General features: G+C 44.3%; 1 long non-coding RNA gene across 2 annotated transcripts in view; it reads right to left on the bottom strand.

The window, feature by feature from the left end:
- The window catches only part of LOC147014102 (uncharacterized), a 30,927-nt gene extending 5,748 nt beyond the window's left edge, over positions 1 to 25,179 (bottom strand). The window contains exons 1-2 of one of the 2 annotated variants that reach the window (XR_015050648.1): positions 24,176 to 25,179; positions 19,135 to 19,336 (exon numbers count right to left, since the gene is read on the bottom strand). This is a non-coding gene — a long non-coding RNA (uncharacterized LOC147014102). Of the gene's footprint in view, positions 1 to 9,027; positions 9,346 to 19,134; positions 19,337 to 24,175 lie in introns of those variants that run through there. The other variant, XR_015050647.1, reaches the window with a different exon arrangement.
- Between the last annotated feature and the right edge of the window lie 448 nt (positions 25,180 to 25,627).

The raw sequence follows: 25,627 nt of genomic DNA, 5'->3' as shown, positions 1-25,627 counted from the left end.
ATATATATATATATATATATATATATATATACATATATTAATTCAGTGTCCCAACGGGGCTTGAACTCAGGACCTCTTGGGTCCCAAGCCACTGCCCTTACCACTGCGCCAACACCAGGCTTTAATCTCAACACACACAACCTTCATCACCTGTGATGTACCAAAGTTTGGTCATGGCATTAAAAAAAAGAAGAAAATCAGCCGTTTCCCCCCCAAAATAAGTATTTACTTTCTTTTCCGTTATATATATATATATATATGTTGTGGGTTATCGATGCCAACCAGTGGTTCCCTTGTTATCTTATCCAGCCGCTACCAGGTGAGCACCCAGGTTTACTGCCCTTATTTATAGTGTGGGTGATGCAGGTGTAGTGTGATTGACCACAGGTTTTTGTGCACATGATTAGTGTAGGTTTCTGCCTATAATTGCACTGTGCATTTACTTCAATATGTCTGTTTGGCTCTGGATTTCCCTCCAAATGTTTTGGATCCTCATCCCACAACCAGTAACTGTCCATCTGCCGTCTGTGCTGCATGTTTATTCCACTTTTTTACCTCCACCACCAAAGGTGGATGGAGGTTATGTTTTCACCCCTGTTTCTCAGTGAGCAGGATATCTCGAAAAGGTCAGGTCAGATATGGGAGCATGTGCCAGAGCAGCGCGTCGCTGTGTCCACTTTCCACCGGTACTCCAGGGGCCTCCGTCTGGCCATCCCCCAGGCAGATGCGTGGCCCATCTCCATCTCCTTGAGATGCCGATCAACCTGCTGCAACCACAAGGCACGTGGTCGGCCCATTGGCCTCCTCCACTCACGAGACTCCCTCGCTGAGAGAATCTGGTGAGCAAGATCAGCGTCAGGAAAACGAGCCACATGTCCATACAGCTGCAACTGACGCTCACGGACTATGCAGGTAACAAATCTCATCCGAGTCTCTCTCAGCAACCGCTCATTGGACACAAAGTCTGACCAGCGATAGCCAAGGATTCTCCAAAGAGACCTGGTTCCAAAGGAATTTAGTCTCCGTCTCAGATCCTTGGTCAGAGTCCAAGTCTCGCATCCACAGAGCAAGACTGGAAGCACCAAGGACCTGAAGACTCGGACATTCGTCCTCCCACACAGGTACCGGCAGCACCACACCCCATGATCCAGTGAATCCATGACTCCCCAGGCCCGACCCAGACGTCTATTGCCCTCTGACTCACAGCCAGCAGAAACATGAATATCACTGCCAAGGTAAGTGAATCTCTCCACGACCTCTCGAAAAGGTGTGGACGGATTCCGATGAAACTTGATGGACAAGTTGGGTGTGTGCCAAGGATGAGTTTATTAGATTTTGGTGAAGATCCTGATCCGGATCCAGATATTCCAATTTTTTTTAATTTTACAAGTGATTCTCATCATCACCATTGAGAGATGGGGCAAAACAAAAACATATGACATCTCAAAAAGTTGTGGACGAGTTATGACAAAACTTGGTGGATGAGTTGGTTAGGTGACAAGAACAAGCCGATTAGATTTTGGTTCAGGTCCGAATCCAGATCCGACCTATCAGTGGGATACAGAACATAAACTGTTCAGCCTGGTGGAGGAATGTGCTCTATTGAGTGTCCTCCTAGTTCCTGCTGCTCTACCATGCCTCTATATTTTGCTCTATATTTTCTTTCAATTGATGCTTACACCCCTTTCTTTTTTACTTTCAGGATAGAGGAAGAGTGACAGCTGATGAAGAAAATATGTAGCATGCCTCTTCTCGCCCTATCGTAGTATATATGCTGTTTATTGGAGATGGGGATGGAGGGAAAGAGAGGAGCGGGAAGAAGGCGGTGGGGGGGGGGTTAACATTATTTCATCACTATAGATAGAGTATAGTACGTTTCATAACTTTACATGTACATTTGTTTATGGACATAAAGGAGCGTTTATGTAACTGCTTTTGGAACAATTTTTTGTGTTCTTGTCCAATTATCTCTGTGTTGTTACTAATTAATGAATTCCCAGAAAAAGGAATTTGCAATTACCTCCACTGACTCATCTGAAAAATATAACACTGGCAAGGGGAGGGCTGAGCAGATTTATTTTTACTCACAGACGAGCCGCTTTTAATCACCCGATGCCAAGAGAGGGGAAGAGGCATCTTCTGGCTCGTGGGCCAGGGGATGAGATGCCGGATCATTTGATGAAGTACGGAAGAGTGGGTCCATTCCTCGGATAAAATCTCGAGATAAGAGCCGTGCTTGTGGCACGGTGTTTAAATAGGAGCTAGAAGAGTAGGAGAGAGCCGAAACCAGGGATCATCAACTGGACTGACCGACACACAGACTGGTCTTGTGAAAGTGTCTTCAATTTAGCTCCGAGTGTTCTTGGCAATTGCAGCCTCCAGCAAGTAGAATACTGAATATAATTGTGAATGAACAACAGCTTGTACCATGTTAAATACAGTGCCTTCAGAAAAGGATTCACACCCCTCGTTTTTCACATTTTGTCCCCCCTCCCACTCTCTCTTCCTCTCTGATTGAGTGCCATTAAGATATAACTGAGGGTGTCATCCTCATCTTTGGATGGATTCTGAGTGAAGGAGTGTATTCTCGATGATGAACAGTACTCAGCTGATTATGCGGGTGGCCCAGGCCCAGCGGTCGTGAAGCTGAAGGACTTATTCAGAAGAGATGGATGCTTTTTGTGCACCCCCGAAGAGGCTGGATGTGTTATATGTACATTAGGATTCAGATGTTCCCACAACACTATATGGTAGTAGTCTCTAACCACTGTTACATACTGTGAAACTGCCTAGTTGACACAACAAGCAAGGTCAGTTTCTGCTCCTCTCTGAAGACATGTGGCACCCATTTTTCAATCACCTCTCTTTTTCCTAGATATTTAGCGACAATGCCACTGTACACCTGGGTATTCCTGATCCCATGTAAATTCTTAAATTGTCATATGCTGATCTTGGAGCAGCAGTTTGTTAATAACAGCAGTAATGACATCACATTGTGGTATCTGGTGCTCTGTCGTGCAATTCCGGTTTTTTGTAGCTACGGATTCTCAATGGTGAGAATCACTTAAAAAATTATATTGTCCGGATCTGGATCCGGATCTTCACCAAAATGTAATTATTTTGTCCTTGTCAGACACCGAATCTGTCCAAGTTTCGTCTGAATGCATCTATATCCTTTTGAGATATCCTGCTCACAGACAGACAAACGCACAACTTTTTCTTTATTTCTCGTGTCTGGATACAGATCCGGATCTTCACCAAAATCTAATCAATTCGCCATTGGCAGACACCAAACCTGTCCACCAACTTTTGTCCGAACATGTCCATAACGTTTTGAGATATCTTGCTCACAGACAATCAGACAAACAGACAGGGGTGAAAACATAACCTCCGTCCACCTTTGGTCCACCATATCCCTTCTGCTTGGAAATCAGCCAACATTACTGCATGACATCAACAAAATGTGCAAAAAACCAATCCCCTGAACTACAAACCTCTGAACTTACTCCCAATCAGCAAGGTCAAGGAATCCATAATCACAGATGATATAAAATCCTTCCTTTTCACCAACAGCCTCATCTCAGATCACCAATTCGGATTTAGACCACATCACTCTTCTCTGCACATGCTGCTTCGACTCACCCAACAATGGATGGAGGCCCTTCATTTCAGACATGAGATCAGGGCCATCACTCTGGACATATCTCGTGCTTTTGATAGTCTGATATCCTGCCTTGCTCGCCAAATTATCTGCCTATGGCATCCAAGGCGAACTCCACACATGGATTACTGACTTCCTTTGACTCTCAGAGCCAATGTGTGGCATTCAACGGTATCCTTTAATCTCCTCCCTCTCTCTTTCAAGGCTCGAGTGCCCCAATGCAGTGTTCTGGTCTGGGTCCAGTCCTTTTCCCTAATCTTCATCAATGATCATCAATGATCTCCTGACTCTCTGGAAAATCCCCTTTATCTATTTGTTGTTGACTCCACCCTCTGTCATGAAATCCAGCAGCCTCTTCCTTCCATTCAGACATTGACAAAATCACGAGCTGGTCAAACACTTTGAATATGTCTTTCAATCCAGACAAATCTGACCCTCTGACTCTCTGTGTCTCTGACTCTCCAAAAGGATCCTGATAACCCATTCCACCCTTCCCCTGCCATTTACTTTCTCATCAATCCTCTTGAGGAAGTTCAGTCACTCAAACTCCTGGGTCTCTTCTTAGGCAAACCGCATTTAAACGTTGGCCTCCAAAAACAATCACTGACTGGGCATCCTCCATCGTACAAAGTCCTTCCTTGGCACACCTGAACTCCTATCCACCTACAAGGCCTTCTTCTACAATTTGATGGAGTACTGCTCTCCCCTCTGGACTGGCTTCCCTGACACACCCTACTCAGCTTGATGCCATGGTAGCCAAGGTCTTTAAGATTATTGAATCTCCCACAATGAAGGTCAAGTCAGGTATGGGAGCATGTGCTGGAGCATCCACTTTCCGCTGGTACTCCAGAGGCCTCCGTCTGGCTATCTCCCAGGCAGATGCCTGGCTCATTTCATTCTCCTTGAGATGCCGATCAAACTGCTGCAACCACAAGGCACATGTAAGGTGCACTGGCCTCCTCCACTCATGAGGCTCCCTTACTAAGAGAAACTGGTGAACAGGATCAGCATCAGGAAAACGAGCCACAAGTCGATACAGCTGCAGCTGATGCTCACGGACTATACAGGTAACAAATCTCATTTGAGTCTCTCTCAGCAACCGCTCGTTGGACACAAAGTACAATCAGCGCTAGCCAATGATTCTCTGAAGAGACCTGGTACCAAAGGAATTATGACGCTGAGTCTAATGGTCCATCAACTTCCCATCGCAGACAGGTCAGTGGTTTCTCTGCCCTCTACTACCTCCCTTCCGGTCTTGCACCCTCTGCTCTTTCCGTGCTTTGTCTTCCCCAGGTTTCTGCAAAGTGCACACGGTCTACTCAGAGACGGATTAAGGGTGCCTGTGAGCCGGACGGTAACCCAACCACGGGCCCTCCTACTCCCCTTCCCACCCTGCAAGAACACTTTAATAATAAATAAAAATCGTTAGATTTTGAAACAAAATCGACAATGAACAACTCTTTAAAAGAAGACAGCACAATTCATTTGGAAGTCCATCATTTGCATTCCATGGTGCAGACAGTTCCTCCACAGAAACCACGACATGTTAACATTACATCGGTCTTTTCCTTGAATTTGTCCGGGTAAACTCGTCAATGATTTTTGAGAAGTCAAATCCTCTCAGTACTTCACTCTCCATCCATCCATCGGGACCATACTCCTTGTGCAGAGTGCTGGTGCTGCCTAAGCAGTCTCCTTGGAGAATGAACACAATCCTGGACGGGTCGCCACTCCAACACAGTATACCGGCATGTTGACACTCATTTTGCTGACCTCGGAAGGATGACAGGCAGTCAGCCCTACCTGGTATTAATTCAATAGCTGACTGGGATTTGAACTCAGGATCCTGGGATCCCGAGCCCACCACCCGAACCATTAAGCCAACACCAGGCATACTTCACTCTCGATGCTCGTGATTGAAAGACTATTGAATCGGTCTTGTCCCGTTCACTTTCTGACCTCATCCGTGATACATATTAGTTTTGACAATAAATACTTACCCTCACCCTCACCACTGTGATTTGATACCATCATCGACAGATCCAGAAGAGATATTTCAATGTTTGGAAATGTTTGGGTGATGGTGCGTGTATGGAGGAATTGGTACTTTATCATTGATCTCCTTGTATGCTTCAAGACCGTGCTTCAAGGCACTGATTAGATGATCAATGATGACAAGGAACACCTGTCTTGAATTTCTCCTTGGGTGACGGCACGATGTCTTCAGCATCTCAATCATCAAAGCAGCCTTTGCTCGTCAGGACGCGCCTCTGGGATGAATGGTACTCATTATGGCCACGCAGTTTAATCCCAAGGTCTTTGAAGTCCTCAGACTCCATCTGCAGGGTCTTATAAAATCAACAAGACACTCCAGTAAGGACACTGCACCATTCAGATTCAAGCTGATCCCATGAAGCCAGAGACTGGTGTGATGAAAGAGTAAGAGTAATCGAAGAGTAATCCAAATAATAATGAATATAGCTGAATCCAGTTTGTCTAGTTTGTCAAGGATTGATTGAGCTTCATTTTGGCACTCAACTTGCTGTTCCATATCAGTTGCCAGATATTCCAATACTTCACATGTGGAGTGTAACCTTTGTCAAGGGCTGTCACCACTCCATACATTGCTGACCATTGAGTACCTGAAAACTGCTTGACAAAACAGCCCAAAAGGCAGTCGCCAGCGATACGTCGATGCAGAGAGACAAGTGGACAACTATTGTACAATGTGGAAGAATCTGAAGACCACTTGGCTGCATTCCACGATACTTTTCCCCACAATTTTGAGTGAATAAGCTGCTCATGTTATTAACGTCACATATGATCATTGCTCCCTGATGATAGTTTAGACACCAATGTATTTCCCACTCATCCGCCGCTGCATGGGACTAATCCTCGCTTGGACCCCGGGTGAGCGCCACATCCGCCCCGCCCCCGTCATCAATGGGTCCATCATCAACCTGTCTGGTGAAAAATCCCAAAACCCAAAATCACTGTTTCCGCACCTCCACTCATTTGTTCCTCTCTTTTCCCACCTGTGGAACCGACCTGAGAATTTGCTTCCAGAACCATCTTGTCCTTTGTTTCCCCACTTGTCCAAGTCTCCCTCTATTTTGTCCTTTAACTCTGCCATTAGTGTTTTTTCTCTCTCTCTCTCTCTCTCTCTCTCTCTCTCTCTCTCTCTCTCTCTCTCTCTCTCTCTCTCTCTCTCTCTCTCTCTCTCTCTCTCTCTCTCTCTCTCTCTCTCTCTCTCTCTCTCTCTCTCTCTCTCTCTCTCTCTCTCTCTCTCTCTCTCTCTCTCTCTCTCTCTCTCTCTCTCTCTCTCTCTCTCTCTCTCTCTCTCTCTCTCTCTCTCTCTCTCTCTCTCTCTCTCTCTCTCTCTCTCTCTCTCTCTCTCTCTCTCTCTCTCTCTCTCTCTCTCTCTCTCTCTCTCTCTCTCTCTCTCTCTCTCTCTCTCTCTCTCTCTCTCTCTCTCTCTCTCTCTCTCTCTCTCTCTCTCTCTCTCTCTCTCTCTCTCTCTCTCTCTCTCTCTCTCTCTCTCTCTCTCTCTCTCTCCTGTTCCTTTTATTTTGTTACGTTCTGATTTGTTCAGTGTTCTCGCTCTTCCATGAGCCTTGACCTTGAATACAAAAATACAACTCACACTAGCAAGAGCGAGAATTGTTTTCCAACACACGTCCCCTACGAATGTGATATTTTCTAAGTCCAAAAAGGGTATCACAAAAAATGACGAAACGCACTGAAACTCGAACCCCTTCTGTAAATTATTGTAATAAAGCCATGTACCAAGTTTCAGTTGGATATGTTAAAAGGTATGGGGGGAAAAAATCTGATAAACCACAGGTGGGATGGACAGACGGACAGACAGAGACCAAATCTATAGTTCCCTCCGGTGAAACCCTTACAAGGTTTCACCGGGAACCTTGTAAGGTTTCCGGTGAAGCTAATATAGTCTTATTAGTTTCACCCGAGGGGAAACTAACAGGACAATAAATCAAGACCATTATAATGATCAATCACCAGGATTTACCAAGACCATTTACAATCACCAAGACCATTACTGTAAACAATACAAGTGGCGTGATAATGTTGGTGATGACCCTCATACATCTGCTTCTCGTACTACCCATACACCTTGATTCGAAGCATGCGGTACGGACACGAGATGGTTCAGTTAGTAGTGTGGTCTCCATTGAGTTGGCAAGTTTGAGTTTGATCAGGTTGAATGACCAAAAAAAACCCAACCATTTTGAGGTGCAGCGCAGGTGTGTGCACACCTTACTTATATGCAGGTATGTGCATTCACGCAGACATGGATGATGGCACGCTGCTGTTAAAAAGGAGTTAGGCTACGTACGTCCTAACCACGGCAAATTCCTCGTTTGGGGTTAACCGTAGCACTGCATCTCCATTAACTCGTACATCGACCGAATGAGTTTAGCAATTAAGGCCCAGAAAGTAATCGGCATCACACGTGCTCGGCCGTAAGGTTCTCAAAATATTTTGCAAAACGTGCAGCACTACACTCAGACAGCACACCTGGCCGTCCGCATGATGCACCTATTCGTGCGACACTCTACTTTGGGGCCGACGTTATATATCCTCACGTCGCACAAGAACATTGCTTTGCGGTCAATTCCAACATTTGGTTGAAGTAAAAGCGACGGCAGCTTTTATCTGCGTCGTATCAAGTCACTTACGGATTTCGGGCGCGTCCCCGCGTTTCCCAGACTACGCGCGTGCTCCAAATCCTAAAAGGCCTCTGGTTTGCACTGCGGCGCCGCATGCCGTGGTCCCGGCTCAGGAAGCGCGATAGACGTGCACACGGTGACACGTACGTCGTGCCGTACGTCGTCCTGCGAAGCGGCGGCGAGGCATACGTGGAATTGCAAACACACAGGTGATGCGGTGAAACCCCGCCCAGCGCCGCACAGGTGAAGGTCACAGACTCACGGTGTGGCCCACACGTGCACACTGCCCCGTGCTTACCACGTGGGCTTTGCTTTGGCAAGAAAGGATCGGACAAAATTTATGAAAACAATAATTTGGTGATTGGAGAACGACTGGAAGAGCCACCGGAAAACGTGGTCGTCGTCACCATAACAACGTCGGAGAAACTTGCGAAGCGGCATATGTGTTGTGGGTGGGAGTACAGAGAGACAGAGAGACAGAGAGACAGAGACACAGAGACACAGAGAGACAGAGAGACAGAGAGACAGAGAGACAGAGAGACAGAGAGACAGAGAGACAGAGAGACAGAGAGACAGAGAGAGAGAGAGAGAGAGAGAGAGAGAGAGAGAGAGAGAGAGAGAGAGAAGAGATCAAAAGAGTGCGAGTACAGACCAAAATGAACAAATGATACTCACTGGAGTGACAGATGGACGGCACAGGACTGAAGACGAATGACAAAGTCAAAGCCTGATATCACAGGCCATGATCATAATCAACGTCTCGGCAGATGTACCAAAGAATGACGTAAAGGATGAGCAGGATGGCGAATAGGAAGAGAGCGACGAGGATGGCCTTGGTAAATGGAGAAAGCAGAGTCTGCATGGCAGTAAAAGACGAAGCGCGATTCGGGCCCCTGGCCAGGTGGAGCTGGGGACGCAGCCTCGGTGTGGGGAGAATGCGAGTGAGGAGGGACAGGAGGGAGGAGGAGTATTTGTACTGCTCGATCTACCTCTGTACATGTAAGATGGATGTATAAGAGGGAGTGTACCACTATCAACACAGGCATTCCTATTTTCAGTGCTCGTTTGTCTTCGACAAACGCGGATGATGATTGAAACCGAGCGAAGATGATCTTAAAGAGACGTGCTTGGTGTAACCAGAGGGGTATTAAACGTGGTGCGGCAGGTTGATCATCTTGTAGCATCTGTTGCTGGATTCCATTATTGGCAGGAACAAATTTATTCGACAAAATGTCTGTTCTGTTGATGGAGTACACCATTCAGCGTGATGGAGCACACGTCCTTATTTGATGCGGTGTTAGGGGATATTTATCTTGCCCCCTTGTGTGCAATCGTGTGGTCAAAAAGATCACATGGTAACTTCCACTAAATTAGGCCTTCGTTATCATGGCCACATTCTCCAGGATAAGGATAAAATTGATATTACAAGTGTAAAAAATTCGTGATCTTTATTCCCTCGATGAGGAATACAATGAAATAAATGTGTTTGCAGGTATAGTATGCTCATGAACAACCACCAAAATGGCATGTTCTGATGTCTCAGTTTCCTTGTACTGGGTGGGCCATAAAAAAGGTAAATATAACAAAATATTGGAGCTTTACAGGAATTTTTCTCTGCCCCCCCCCCTCGCAGACAAAGTCGCCGGAGGCATGATGTTTTCGGGTTGTACATCCGTCTGTGCTAATTATCTCTGAAGGTGAAGGAGGTGATGTTTTCACCCATTTCTGTCCGTTTGTATGTGTACAGGATATCTCAAAAAGTTGTGCATGGATCCGGATGAAATTTTGTGGACAGGTTCGGTGTGTGACAAAGATGAACTAATTAGATTTTGGTGGAGATCCGGATCGAGATCCGACTACTATAATTTTTTTAAATGATCCTTCACCATTAAGAGATTGGGTGAAATCGATGTAGAGCACGCACGATATCTCAAAAAGTTGTGGACCGATTAGGATGAAACTGGGTGGCCAGGTTTGGGTGTGAGACAAGGGCGAATTGGTTCGATTTTAGTGAAGATCTGGATCCGGATCTGGATATAAGAATTATTTAATTTTGAAGTGATTCTTCACCATTGAGAGATAGGGCCAAAAATTATATACAACATGACATTTTAAAAATGTAATGGGCCCGATATGTTCTCGTGGATCAGGCATGACGTGGCGGAGGTATGTGCTCCACCGAGTGCCCTTCGAGTTGACTGTTTTCTCTGCAACCGCTTATCCAATAAATATAAAATTTTCATCATAGGTGCGACTACTCATGTACAATGTTTTAATGACAAGCATGACGTTATAGGTCACATGGTGTGACAGCCATGTTTGAAAAAAAGAAACTTTGGACCTCTGTATCTCCGAAACCACTCAACGGAAAAAAAATTGAAACTTGGCACATGTCAAGTAGTCCCCATGGGAAATATGTGATTTTTTTTTGATGTCATGGGTGGCTTTGTTATGACGTCATAATTGCCTATGTCGAACGCTTTATCCAATCGGAATGAAAAATTTTGAGGGTCATTTCGGGCTAAATTGTATGAGGGAAAAAATTGATGACATCATCGGTCACGTGGTTCGGCAGCCATATTGTTTTTTTAACATAAAAACCTTCAAAAATCTTCTCCCAAACAGTTGAACAGATCAAGGTGAAACTTTACAAGTATGATTGCTTATCCATGAGGAACAAAAAGTTCCCACCTATGATGTCATAGGTCACATGGTTTGGCAGCCATATTGGATTTACCCTAAAACCTTTAAAAAAATCTCCTCCAGAATGTCTTGACAGATCAAGGGAAAACTTCACCCACATGTTCCCTAAGCCTTCGGGATACCAGGGTGTTCACAAATAATAAATAGGTCACAAAGACCAACAGCTATATTGGATTGAACAAAAATCTTTAAAAAAGTTATTTCTCTTGAACTGCTTCATCAATCGACGTGAAACATCATAATTATGATGTAGTCGTCATGGGGAATATGTTTTAAATGTCAACCTGATTGGACGCATGGTCTGGCAGCCAGAGTTATTTAATATTTTGAATCTCAGTTCAGGCATTTAAATCAAACTTGGTACAAGTATGTATAATGATGTAATAATGTGGACAGAGGCATATCTGGTGATGTCACGACATTGAAGAGTGCCCTTCTAGTTTAGTTTGTAATACTTGTACAATCCTCAAGTTCCACTCCTTCAACATCATCATTATCATTTCATACGCAGCCTGTGGCTGATGTGTGGCTGAGTCTGTGGTGTGGGTGTCACGCTGATTTAGTGTTGTTACTCATTTTGCCGACCTTGGAAGGATGATAGGCTGAGTCAACCTACCTGATGTTATTTAATGGCACGACAGGGGCTCAAATTCTAGACCCTGAGATCTTAAGCTGGCCACTTGAACCGCTAAGCAAACACCAGGCTTAGTGCTCAAATATGTCCTCTCCTCTGTTCAATACATTGTGTTATTCACAGCAACAGGTTACCTTCTGAATGGTGTCTTGAGTAACTCCTGAGATAATCTCAATAACTACCTTTCAAATCAGCAATTGTAGTTGATTTCAATTGAAACTCTTTTCTTTTGAGTGGTCTCCCTTTAAAAAAACACAACCAGTGGTGACGGGTCAGGGCATCTTCAGTGTTTGTGACTGATAAGACGATAAGGAAATTTTTCCCTCGACAAAGCGGGACATTCATTAGAGATGTAGGACGTGGCTCTGTAGGAAAATTTTCATTACTCCTATGGTCATCAGCAGGGTGGATGTAGATGTTGAATTTTTTTTTTAATTTGCCTTGTAAAATGACCTTTGACCTGCATATTGGTCCGTATAGGTATGGACTGCTAGAATAGTCTAGAAGTATGCACACTCACATCTAAGCTGTCTAGCCTGGGTTTGAATCCTGACCCAGCTATAAACTGTCATCCTGGTGTTTCACAGGAAGGGTGTTTCATCAATGTGTGTGCCGTCCCTCAGATGCACGTTAAATGCACGTCCTGTCTGGCAGCATTAGTTAGTGGATGTTAAAGATCCCATGGTGTCCTTCACGAAGAGTAGGTGAGCTATCAGCAGCACCATAATCAAATTATAAGTTCCTGTCCTAACCAGCAGAGGGCATCAGTGGCTCATCTGCACCCTCAGCCAATGATGCTGTCCCACAGTGTTGTGCTGTATACAAACTAAGGTACAGGTATGGCATAGATGTCATTCTGCAGAGTATTTTTGTTAGTTTTGAGTGGCAACTTCGCCGGCACTCGGTAGAGCGCATACCACCACCAGGCTGAACAGATTATGTTTGGTATCCTATTGAGAGGCCGCATCTGCATCCAGACCAGAACCAAAATCTAATCGGCTTGTTCTTATCTACTCAGACAGGACCTGGAAGGGCAGGATGGGTGACTGACAGGAATGGACAAGAAGGATGCAAAGGTTAACTACCGTAGACTATATGGCACTTGTGAATGCTCTAGTTATAGAATTCCACTGTTCAACATGTTCTGAAAGTTTCTCAAGCAAAATCCCAAGATGTTGGACAACAGGACACAATTTTAACTTTTTGCCTGGCTGGAACAAAGAAAACTTATGCACCTGTATGGCAGAATCCACAGGTGTTCAAAAACGTAATCGTCAGGATGGGAAAGTTCAACAGCATATGCGCACATATTGGTGCTCTTGGGAAACCTCTCCAGTCCAGTGGTTTTGAGGAAATTATTGTAGAATCTGGAATTTGGAATTGGTGCCAGGAGATCTACTGACAAACACTGCAATGGAGCTTTACCCATTGAGCTGACACTACAAGCTCAATACCTAGAGCATCTGTTGTTGAAGGAATTAAAGGCATCAGAGAGTCCAATCATGGGAGAAGAAGCAAGAGGCATCATGGATCATCTATCACCTTCCAATATAGGAAATGCTCTCTAAAATTAGAGCTAGTAACTGCTCATTGAGGATGTTGATGCTCTCCGATGAATTCAAGTGGAATATAAGGTTTGCATTGGAGAACTGACTGCCGGGAGAAAAATCTAATAGTTTGGACAAAATGAGGCTCATCTTGAGGTTCCTTGGAGCACCTTGAGGTTTCTTGATGATTCCACTCTGTGCCCGATCTTTCTCATCCTTCAGAGAGGCAGACAGGAGCCTCTTCCCTCTACAGAACTTGATAGAACCAGGATCTGGTCTTACACTTGGAATGTCTTTTAACCCCAACAAATCCTACACACTCACCCTGTCTCTCTGAAATGACCATCTGGCAAACCCTCTCATCTACTTCCGAAACAAACCACTTGAAGAGGTTGAGTTGCTCAAACTTTTGGGCCCCAACATCAGCCATGATCTTTCTTGAGTAGACTATATTTTCAAGATGGCCTCCAAAGCCAGCCGCTGATTGGGTATCCTTCATCGTGCAAGGTCTTCCCTTGGCCAATTTAAACTTTTGACAACCGACAAGGCCTTAATTCATAGCTTGATGGAGTACTGCTCTCGCCTTTGCGCTGGCAACCCTGCCTCACACCTTGCTGTTTTTGATGTCGTGGAAAGCAAGGCCCTGAAAATCATTGGAATATCTTGTCACGACCTGATTGCCTAGGCCTGTTACTTTTGCATCACAGACAGGTTAGTGGTCTCTGTATTGTACCACCTTTTTTGTCTTGCAGCCTCTGCCCTCTCTTGGGTCTGTCCCTCTCAGGTTTCTGCATGGTGCACATTGACCGACAGTAATCCTCTTCTTGTTAAACACGTTTTTGACTTCTGGTTCTGGGTTTGGAGCGACGGTAGGGTCTCTCAGGGCTCTCTGCTGACTTTCTCAAAGTTAAGTTTGCGGTCGATATCTGTCCCATTTTAACTGTTTATTTTCTCACCTATATGTTACTGTGTGTTCCTAGTTTGGTTTTGTTTCAAAAATCGTGCTATTTTGTGAGTTTTCATCGACCTTGTCTTACCGGGTTCCTTGAGGCTTACCAATCCTTCCCCTCTAGGTGTACGATCGTATTTATTTGTATTCTCTCCCTATTAGTGTATTACGTATTACCTTCAATTCCTATTTTCCCCACTTTCCCAACGTCTCCCACTCCTCCCAACTAAGCACTCTGTTTCTTGTCTTAAATCCAACAACAAAAAATAATAATAAAATAAACTACCTTTCTCCCTGCATACCCACGAGTCCCGATCCTTCTTTTTCTTCCTCCTTCTGCAGGCACACCATCTTTATTCCACTTGAACTGACCCACTCTCGTCATTACCTTCACGATTTCTTTCTACAACCTTCCATTCCCGAATCTCACCTATTCTTCAAAAATTAATAATCTTACCTTGTATCCTTTCGAGCTACACACCTCCTGAAACCACGTGTTTCTCTCCACCCTCTTCCTGATACTTTTCATTGACCCATCAGCTTCACTCTGCATTAACAGTTCCAAATTCCCCATACACCTCCACAATTTTACTTCAACCTTCCCTTTTCTGAATGTTATGCAATCCTTATTTAAAACATATAAATTCACTTTTGACTTGACACCTCCCATAGCCACCTGCTTCCCCCATAACCACGTGATCTGTTTTCACCCTCTGCGTTTACCGATCTAAATTCACCATTCACCTCACGATTTTTTCAACAACCTTTCCATTACCTAATCTGATGAAAACTCTCTCAAACAATAATAATAATAATCATAATAATAATAAAAACTATCTCTTATAATGCTTCATCTTCCTCTTTCACACATGTGGTTTTCATTACTGTATCACAATGCACTACTCTTATATTTCAACAGACTGCTCTCAATTCGACCTTTCCCTCATATCTTGCCTAAAAATCCAACTGTTACAGCGTTTCGTCTCTTCATTCTCTTAATTCGCCTTTATTGCATCCATCAAGAAATGTCTTTAATCGCATCTCTGACCTAAAACTTTAAAAACCCCAGTTTGCTATGAATGTTCGCTTTCCATCAACCATTCTGTTTTTCCAACTTCAACGCCAACTCACCTTTCTCACCCCTCCCTCTCAAAGCAAACGTCACACTCTTCTCCCTCCAAGCTTCCCTCTCACCTTTCTCAAAAACTGCCCCTCACCTTTCTCCCTCAACCCTCCCCCCACTCACCCTTCTCCCACCATTCACCCCCTCACTCACCCTTCTCAAAGTTTCCCTCCACTCACCCTTCTCCCACCATTCACCCCCTCACTCATCCTTCTCAAAGTTTCCCCCCACTCACATCCACAAAGCTTCCTCCTTCCCCTGACCTCTCACCTCCATCTCATCACTCCACCTTCTCAAATCCTCAACTGCCTTCTGCCCCCTCTCTTGCCCCCTCTCCCCCAGCACCACAGAGCCTTTTCTCTTCCTCATCCGGCCCCTCCCCTAGCTATTCTGCAATCCCCAAAACTCTTTCAACAACTCTCCTTACCTCCCCCCCTCTTCCTTTGTCCTACCCTCCCCCTCCCTTCCCATCCCATGCACCCAAAGCCTCCTCCCCTCCCTCTTCATTAACAGTGTGGACCTCAAATATCCAGGGCCTTTGCTCAAATCTCAGTTCCTTCCATAAAGCTCTGAACAAGTGTGTATCTATCCTCAGGAGAGCCAGAAAACAACATCTTTCTAAGCTCAAGTCTGAACTCTCAAACCTCTCTCCTTCCTCCGAATCCTGATGGTGTCTAATCAAATCTGTTTCTGGTGTATGTTCCCCCTCCATCCCCTCTCATATTTCAAATGGCCACACTGCTGATACCGCACGTGAAAAGGCTGAATGCCTAAACTCGGTGTTTGCATCGAAATCTTGTGTCCAAAACCCATCACTTTCTCTACCCACCTTACCCAGTCGCACCCAACTGTCCCTGGACTCGGAGTCCTTTTCTCCAAATCCTCGATCTTTTCTCGCCCTGTTAATCCACCCCAAACCCACCTTCTTCAGATTCCCTGCTTTCCTTCCTGAAAGTCCCTGCAGTGTCCATCTTGTACACCCCGTGTTCCCTGCCCCATCCCTCTCCCTCACACAGATCTCCTAATGTCTCTGTTCCCCCACTGTTTTGTCCTTCCTACTCCGGCCCTTCTTGTCTCATGCCCCCCTTGTTGTGCGTTGTGTGTTTGCTCTCATACAAGCCTCAACAAGGTATACAAAACAAAAAACCCCACAAAATACAGACTCACCGCTCACCTCCATTCATTTGTTTCTCTTTACTCTCACCTCAGCAGCACCGATGCTCTGTGCAGATTATGGTCCTGAAGGATGGATGTGGAACCAGGTTCTCCAGTTTGTTTTGTCCCATTCTTCCTTCCAGGGCTTCAAAACAGCTGTTCACCTCTATTCCAGATTACCCCCTATCCAAACTAATGATATCTTCAACCCCAAATTACCCCATTTCCAAGCACTCCTTTTTCAGGTTATTGTGATTGCCCCACCTGCCCCCCTCACCTCTTTTCATTTGTTAGTTGTTGTTTGGTTTGTTCTTTTTCTGTTTCATCCATGTTTGCCCCTCTTTTTCTTGCTGCTGTGTTTCAGCTTGTTCACCCCCATGTGTCCTTCTCCCCTTCTCTTGATCTCACTCTCACTTCTTCTCTGCTGTTGCTGTTGGTGTTTCCATTTCTGCTCCAGGTCTTCAAGGATGCTCAATAATGTATACAAAACCAACCATCCTCCCCAAAAAGGAACGAAAACAACTTGGATATGCACCTAATGTGCCTGCACAAACTCCGTCACATGTTCTTTGGCTATGACCATCGAAACAATGCCCAGTACACTAGTCTGTTATTCAAAGCAAACGACAAAGCTCCTTTTGGAAGAATGGGGAATGGAAAAGTACTATTCCGTTTATTTGTGATGAGAGAGTAGAAGAGGGAGGGAGGAAGGAAGGAAGGAAGGAGAGGGAGGAAGGAAGGAAGGAAGGAGAGGGAGGAAGGAAGGAAGGAAGGAAGGAAGGAGAGGGAGGAAGGAAGGAGAGGGAGGAAGGAAGGAAGGAAGGAGAGGGAGGAAGGAAGGAAGGAAGGAAGGAAGGAGAGGGAGGAAGAGAGGGAGAGGGAGAGGGAGAGGGAGAGGGAGACTTTTGAAAATAGAAAAGAAAGCCCCCAAATGGGAGTTACGTTTTCATTTCAGAGAAAGAAAGAAAACCAAGAAACCATTTCTGAAGAAAGGAAAGGATGAATCGGGTGGATTATATACAAAACATTTCACAAAAGGATAAACATTCCTCTTGGACTTTGCAAATAACTTCCTTTATACACCATTTTGATTCGAACTATGGTAATCTTCCAGTTACTGAAGGGTAAGTCCACGTAATAATGGACATGAAGCATAAAATTTGAAAATGTATTTTTCAAAAGGATTTCTGTTGGACGGTGTTTAGTTAGGTCTGAATTTTCATAATTTATGCGATATTTACTCCATGGATGATGTCACGTGATTTGGCGGCCATCTTGAAAGAACTGCCTCAACGTCTTTGATGTCGAAAATATGGCTATTTGATGAATGTTTTAATCCGAAGTGTAGTATTCGATGATGAATATTACTGATATAGGATCAGGCTGTAGTATAATTTTTGAAACATTTCCACTGTTGTGTACCTTTTTTTTTGCATTTTATTGTACCAGGTGCACATTGTTATGTCCGTTACATTTTTTAGTGTTATTCACGCCTGCAGTTCATGGTCTAATGCCTTTTTGATCAAAATATAATTTTTCTCTTTGCAAACTCATCCATTATTTATAAAATATACGATTTTCCTTGAGGGGTCCACTCACTTTCTGGAAAATTCGCATGGGTTACGTCTGTTACATTGCTGAGTTACGTCCGTTACAGTGAACTTTTCAAAATATTTTAACAAACAACAGACAGATCGTATCGTTGGAATATAGAAAGTATGCTACTAATGCTTAGTTTGCTTACCGTGAATGAAAGGTATACTACAAATTCGTTATTTCGCAGGATTTAAGAATTGTGCTACGGCCAGTTTTAGTTGTGTCCATTTCGATGTTACATCCGTTACGCCTCTTAAATGTTGATTTTTGCTTTAGTAGTAGACTACACAGTGGGGTTTGTACCAATATCAGAAAGCCATAGAGACTAATTACGATATGTAATAAAGAAACTCTCTGTAATATGGCCAACCTTTTCAAAATTTCAACATTAGTGATGCAATTTTTGTCTCAACGTTACGTCCGTTACGCTGGAATTACCCTGAAAAGAAAGCAAAATCCAATTTAACACGACTTATTACAAGGTTTTGGAACAAAAACAAAGCATCTTCATCATTTACTCCAACACCATCAAGTTTTCTTTTCCTTGACTTAAATACTGCCATCTTTGCCTGAGCAAGCAGGAAATTGGCTAACACAGCATTGGAATTTTTGTGTGGGATATCCAATCCGTAGATGAACACACAAGTGTTAAAAATCAAACCAAACCTCACAAAACAATTCCGAAGTAAGATGAATAAAGGTGCCAACTGTTGGCATTCAACATAGATGTGAAAAAGGTTTTCAGATTTCTTACAAAAAGGACATTCATCGACAAGCAGATTTGAAAAACGGTGTAACAAGTGATTAGAAGGAAGGATCCAGTATACTAGTCTCCATTGGAGGTCACCGTGTCGTGGTGGTACAGGAGAGTGATAAAAACCTTTCCAGTTAGGAAAATAAGGGGGAGAACAAGGAAAGAGGTCTCTCCATCGAACCTTCTGCTGTGTTATTTGCCATTGCAAAATAAATTTTACACAACCCAAATAAAGGTCTTTTTGTTTGGGAAGGCCATTGAAGCCTACGTTAAAAGGGGGACAAGGAAGAGGGCTGGCAAGAGAAAAAAAAAAGCACATACGAATTCAGGAAACGTAGAGAGAGAAGGTATTCGATGTGCATTTTGTTCATTGCTTTGCTGGTCCTGCTCCCAGCAGGTGCAAGCTGTGTGCATGTCCAAAGCACACTACATAACATACGTGCCACGATTCGAGAGGATCGCACACCGACCAGGCTTGCCAATGCATCAGCTCCGATCCAGCTGCCATTTGGGCTGAGAAGATCTGCGACAGATTTAACGCCCTTGTCAGTAAAGCGTTGAATAAAGCACCTATCAGCAGGCATATCATAGCAAAGGGAGTTGTAGAACAAAGGTTGTTCCAGAAACATCTGTTTTGTGTAAGAATGTGTAGCTCTTGTTATTGTCAGAGCTTGCCACGCATTTAGCATGCTCTGATAGAAACCAGAGAGGGGGGATGTATCGATTTTGGAAAGGTCCATCAGGAAAAGAGATTGGTCATAGCCTAGCCTCCCAGCCTGTTGCAAAAGATGATGAGCGACGTTGACCCATGGTGGAGAGGGCCGCTTGTATAGCATGCGAAGAGCAACCGAGAGTCGAAAGGCCATTAGCCGGCTCTTTATGTCGACTAGGCCTTAGCCTCCATCGGTCAGTGGTAAACTGAAGACCCCAGGTCACAGCCAGTGTTTTCCGTCCCAGAAAAAGGACACGAAGCACTTCTGGAGCTGTTGAAGCAACACCGCTGGAGGATGCAGCACGAAGAACTGTGCCATAAGGTAGAGGCCACCAGTGTGTTGATGACCAAGACCCTTCCACGATATGACAGTTGTGTGATCAGACCTTTCCATTTTTGCAGTTTACCCTCAACAAACTCAAGCAGACCAGCCCAATTTTTTGCTATTGTGGTATTATTACCTAAGAACACTCCAAGGTATTTCACACCATCATTGGCCCATGACAGTGGAACAGGAAGTCTTGGCACCAAGTAGCACAACAGACCGAGCCAAAGGGCGCTCGTTTTGTTCCAATTTACTTTGGCTGAAGAAGCCTTTTCGAATAAGGATAAACAATAACGAACGATGTTAACGTCATTGATATCTTGTACGACGAATACACACACGTCATCAGCGTATGCCAGTACCTTGGTGGGCCGTTCAAGCTGGGACAAACAAAACCCTGTTAGTCTACAGCGCAAAGAAACCAGTAGGGGTTCGATGGAGAGAGCATAAAGTAACCTGGAAAGAGGGCAACTTTGTCTAATTCCCTTGTTAATAGACAAAGGTGCAACAAGTTCATTGTTTATCTTAAGCACACTATAAATATTATTGTATAGTATTTTAATATAAGAGATGAAGGTTGAATCAAGTCCAAACCGCTCAAGTACCGATGGTCAACACGGTTAAAGGCTTTCTCCTGATCAAGGAGAAGAAGTCCTAAATCTTTAGGGCTTTCCTTGCACAGTTCAATGATGTCTCTCACAAGGGAGATGTTGTCATAGATGGAACGTTTTGGAACACAGTAACATTGGCCTTCTTTCAACAACGAGGATAAATAAGGAGTAAGTCGCGATGCCAGGGCTTTTGAAAATATCTTATAGTCCGTACATAACAGGGAGATAGGACGCCAATTTTCAATACTCAGCATGTCTCCCTTTTTTGGGATGAGGGTAAAAAGAGTTTGTCGGCAACTCCCAAGCTGGCAGCTTGCGTTAAAGGTGTTAATGAGTTCTGGACCCAATAAGTGCCAAAACTTCTTGTAAAATTCGGTTGTAAGTCGATCCAATCCAGGTGCTTTCCCAATGGCAAGGCCGTGCAGGGCAGTGCGAAGTTCATCCAAAGTAATGGATCTTTCCAGTTGGGAACGCCCATCTTCACACAACACTGGCAGGCCTACGGAGATCGAGGTGATACTGACGGGACTTATTTGTTCCATTGAATATATTTTCGAAAAGTATTCATTCACGAAGAGTTTGATTTCTGATTGTGTAAAGGTAATGGATGAATCTGCCAATCGCAGCTGAGAAAGCCGTTTACTGGGAAGACGTTTCTCTAAGGAGAAGAAGTACTTGGTTGGTACGTCTGCCTCATTCAGGTGTCGCACCCTCATCCGAACGAAGGCACCACATGCATTCCTCTCGGTTATTTCCTTTAATAAGGACTGTTTCTCAGTTAAGGTTTTTTGTATGTTACTATTATTTTGTCCGATGACTCGTTGGAGTTGTAAAATCTCGAACTGTAATATTTTCTTAACTTCATGGTCAGCCCTTGTTGAGAAAAACTGATACTGTTGACAGAACCCTTTAATTTGGGTTTTTACTAAATCCCCCCATATCAATGGGTTAACGGAACAGCTTAGCTTCTGTTCTAGGAGAGCCGTCCAGAAGGATTCAAAGGCCTGAATGAAGTTGAGGTTTTCGAGTAAACTATTGAATTTCCAATGAGAGCTCCCTGGACGTGGTTTAGAGAGTTGAATAAAGACTCAAGCTAGGGAATGGTCAGAGAAACCAGAAGGCACGATATCAGATTTATAAACTCCATGTAATAAATGATAATTTCCATGGATGCGATCAAGCCTCGCAAGTGAGATGTGGTTGTTTAAACAACGACACCATGTACAAGACCGATCAGAAGGGTGCTGTACGCGCCAAATATCATGGAGATTATATTTCGCAATGATGTTTGCAAAAAGTTTTGCGGTACATGGTTGGGGTTCCGGGCCGTTCCGGTCAAATGAAGCATGAACAGTACAGTTAAAATCGCCACCAATAAATAGACAAGTCTGCAAATCCAGTGTTTCTAGGAATTCTCAGTTCGGCAAAAAAGGAGATCCGCTCGTCATTTTTGCTTGGAGCATTCACATTGAGAATTGTGAACTTGATCTGATTTATAGAGAAGGTCACGGAGGCAAGGTGTCCATCAATAATACTCATAAATTTAAGGCAGGACGGATGGAAATGTTTCCCTAAGACAAACATGATGCCATGTCTGCCTTCGACGAGGAGTTGTTACTAAAGAAACATTATTTGTCCATAAAGTCGCCACTGAGCCTGAACAGATCGGACAGCATAGGTCTCTTGTAACAAAGCTATGTCAAGACCGTTGACCTCTACCAACTGTTTCATTTGGATCTTGCGGAGCGGACTCCCACCACAATGAACATTTATTGTTCCAATCTTGAAACTGGCCATGAGGAAAATAATAGCTTCTAAGAATAAGATCAGAAGTGGGATAATTGATTAGAATCCCTTTTCGCCTTGGCAATCAGTTTTTTTAAGCGGTGACAGTGTGTCTGGTGGAAACCAAACAAGTCAGGCTTACGTACGATAGCCTGAGCACACTCAAGGAAGGACGGTAGATCTGGAAAGTATTCTGTCAGGTTTATATTGCATTTCCTGTATGTATTTTGTAAGAAGAGTCTTATTTGTTCAGGGGGGGTAGGACTTTGACCAGTGAGCTTCTCCACCGTTTCCACCTGACTGTTCCTGTTTGCTTCCTCCAGGTCAGATTCGTTAGAGTCGCTTTTAGTTTCCGAGTCACACAAGCTTGGACTGTCCTGCATATCGACACTGTCGTCAGTATTGATACACGGATCTGTACTGGTTACCACGTCTATGTGTTCTTCCATTGTGGGAACATCTCCTGGTGAACTAATTAAATGGAAATTATCGGGGGAGTTGATGAAACGGAAACACCATCAGCGGATGCAGAGATCTCGCTTCCCTCGACCGTAACGGTGTTATCGACCTCCAACGGCGTGGAGGTATACAGTACTTTGGGGGTCTCTCGTAAAACATCCATTTTAACATTTCCTGCGTTTCCAGCTTCACCACGTGATGAAATGGGAGCAGTAACAGGGTTAACATTTGTTTCACCATTTCCCACTGACAAGGATTTAGGGTTAACATTTGTTTCACCATTTCCCGCTGACAAGGATTCAGGGTTAACATTTGTTTCACTATTTCCTGCTGACAAGGATTCAGGGTTAACATTTGTTTCACTATTTCCTGCTGACAAGGATTCAGGGTTAACATTTGTTTCACTATTTCCCACTGACAAGGATTCAGGGTTAACATTTGTTTCACTATTTCCTGCTGACAAGGATTCAGGGTTAGCATTTGTTTCACCATTTCCCGCTGACAAGGATTCAGGGTTAGCATTTGTTTCACTATTTCCTGCTGACAAGGATTCAGGGTTAACATTTGTTTCACTATTTCCTGCTGACAAGGATTCAGGGTTAACATTTGTTTCACCATTTCCCGCTGACAAGGATTCAGGGTTAACATTTGTTTCACTATTTCCTGCTGACAAGGATTCAGGGTTAACATTTGTTTCACTATTTCCCGCTGACAAGGATTCAGGGTTAACATTTGTTTCACTATTTCCTGCTGACAAGGATTCAGGGTTAACATTTGTTTCACTATTTCCTGCTGACAAGGATTCAGGGTTAACATTTGTTTCACTATTTCCTGCTGACAAGGATTCAGGGTTAGCATTTGTTTCACCATTTCCTGCTGACAAGGATTCAGGGTTAACATTTGTTTCACTATTTCCCGCTGACAAGGATTCAGGGTTAACATTTGTTTCACTATTTCCTGCTGACAAGGATTCAGGGTTAACATTTGTTTCACTATTTCCCGCTGACAAGGATTCAGGGTTAACATTTGTTTCACTATTTCCTGCTGACAAGGATTCAGGGTTAACATTTGTTTCACTATTTCCCGCTGACAAGGATTCAGGGTTAACATTTGTTTCACTATTTCCTGCTGACAAGGATTCAGGGTTAGCATTTGTTTCACCATTTCCCGCTGACAAGGATTCAGGGTTAACATTTGTTTCACTATTTCCCGCTGACAAGGATTCAGGGTTAGCATTTGTTTCACCATTTCCTGCTGACAAGGATTCAGGGTTAACATTTGTTTCACCATTTCCCGTTGACAAGGATTCAGGGTTAACATTTACCGAAGTGACAGCAGGATCATCACTAGTGGTCTGTGTATCACCGTCGATGGACTTTCCAATAGCAGAGTTTTTAACGAGTGAAACAGTTTTCTTCACTGCAATAACAGGTAAAGTGGTCTCTGGAAGGGAGACGTCGATGTCCTCACCGGCAAGAAGGGTAAACTTGTTGGCCGTAGGGACCGGGTCCATTCCGGGTCCATTCCGTAGGTACCGGGGTCCAGGTCCATTCCGGGTCCATTCCGGGTCCATTCCAGGTCGGCCTTGTAGAGTGAATTCAGTCACAACTGTAGGAACATTACCGACAGATTCCTCGTTTGTAAATGCTCCTTTCTTCTTGGTTAAACGACCATCAGGTAAAGTCTTTCGCTTTCTTGATGAAACGATGGTGAAACCATCCGAAACATTCGTTTTGCTGTTTGGACGATCACGATCAGACTGGGAGGGCTGGGAGGCCTGGGCCTTATTACCGGACACGGGATTCGCTTCCTTCACAGTTGAAGAAGAGGAAGAAGAGGAAGAAGAGGAAGAAGAGGAAGAAGAAGAGGAAGAAGAAGAGGAAGAAGACGACGACGAAGACGACGTATCCTTGTTGACGATGTTTGTTTCATCGTTCGACGAAGTCGCCTTTGGGTAAGATCGTTTCAAGTGTCCGAAATTACCACATTCAAAACATTTCAGGGTGTCAGTGGTTACGTAGACTTGGTAATCATGATTAAATCAATTTTGAGTTTTAAAACGATGTTCAAGGTTCTTTCAGCGTTAGAGGGAGGAAACACCACATAAGCTTGCTTCCGAAAATACATCACGTGCTTCGTCTGATCGTCCTGGCTACGTAAAGGTAACATAGTGATCTGAGAAACCACAGAACCATAACGAGATAGTTCGGAGATCAGAGTCTGATTCTTCAGGAAAGGAGGAGAGTTCGAGATCATGACCTTCACGGCCGGAGTGTCGAGAGGGGAGACGAGCACGAAATGTCCGTCGTCTGTTGATAGTCCGGTCGATACGATTTCGTGAACCAGTTCTGTCTCAGACACGAAGATAACCACACGTTTGTTCATTCGTGAGGCTGCACGAACTTTGCAGTACCGACTATGTTTCCTGTAGCGATAACGAGATCCTCGACGCTGACGTCGTCGGGCAGAACGCAGACAACGCCATGTTTTCTTGTTAATGCTTCAAATGCCGAATAACGGGAATACGAAGTCATGTTTAGAAAGGGGAGGGAGGGGGGGCGATTGCTCTCGTGCAGTAATTAAATACGAGCCGAGACGGATTTCCAAAGGAAATAAACACAGCTACAGTAAGGAAAAAAAACGATCAGTTGAAGGGCCGTGATGGGCCGCCAACTAAAATCTATCCACAAGAAGCTGTGGGCTCTTTCTCTCTCTATCTCGGGGAAAAGGTATGCGAGGAGAAAACAGGGGGATGGGGAGGGAAGGGGTAGAGATGAACCGAAGGGCAAACTGTGAAATAACAAGGACGGATGGACGGGGTGGGGTGACAACGGCGTGAGGGAAGGCCAAAACGTGAGGTCTAACGAAGAGGGGAGGGTGGGAGCACAAATAATGATGCGTAGAAGGAAACAAAGGAAAGGA

This window comes from Eptatretus burgeri, chromosome 13, assembly GCF_056783735.1.
Source record: "Eptatretus burgeri isolate ZD-2024b chromosome 13, Ebu_testis_v1, whole genome shotgun sequence".
In the NCBI taxonomy this organism is placed as follows: Eukaryota; Metazoa; Chordata; class Myxini; order Myxiniformes; family Myxinidae; genus Eptatretus; species Eptatretus burgeri.
This window is presented reverse-complemented; position numbering and strand designations above follow the sequence as displayed.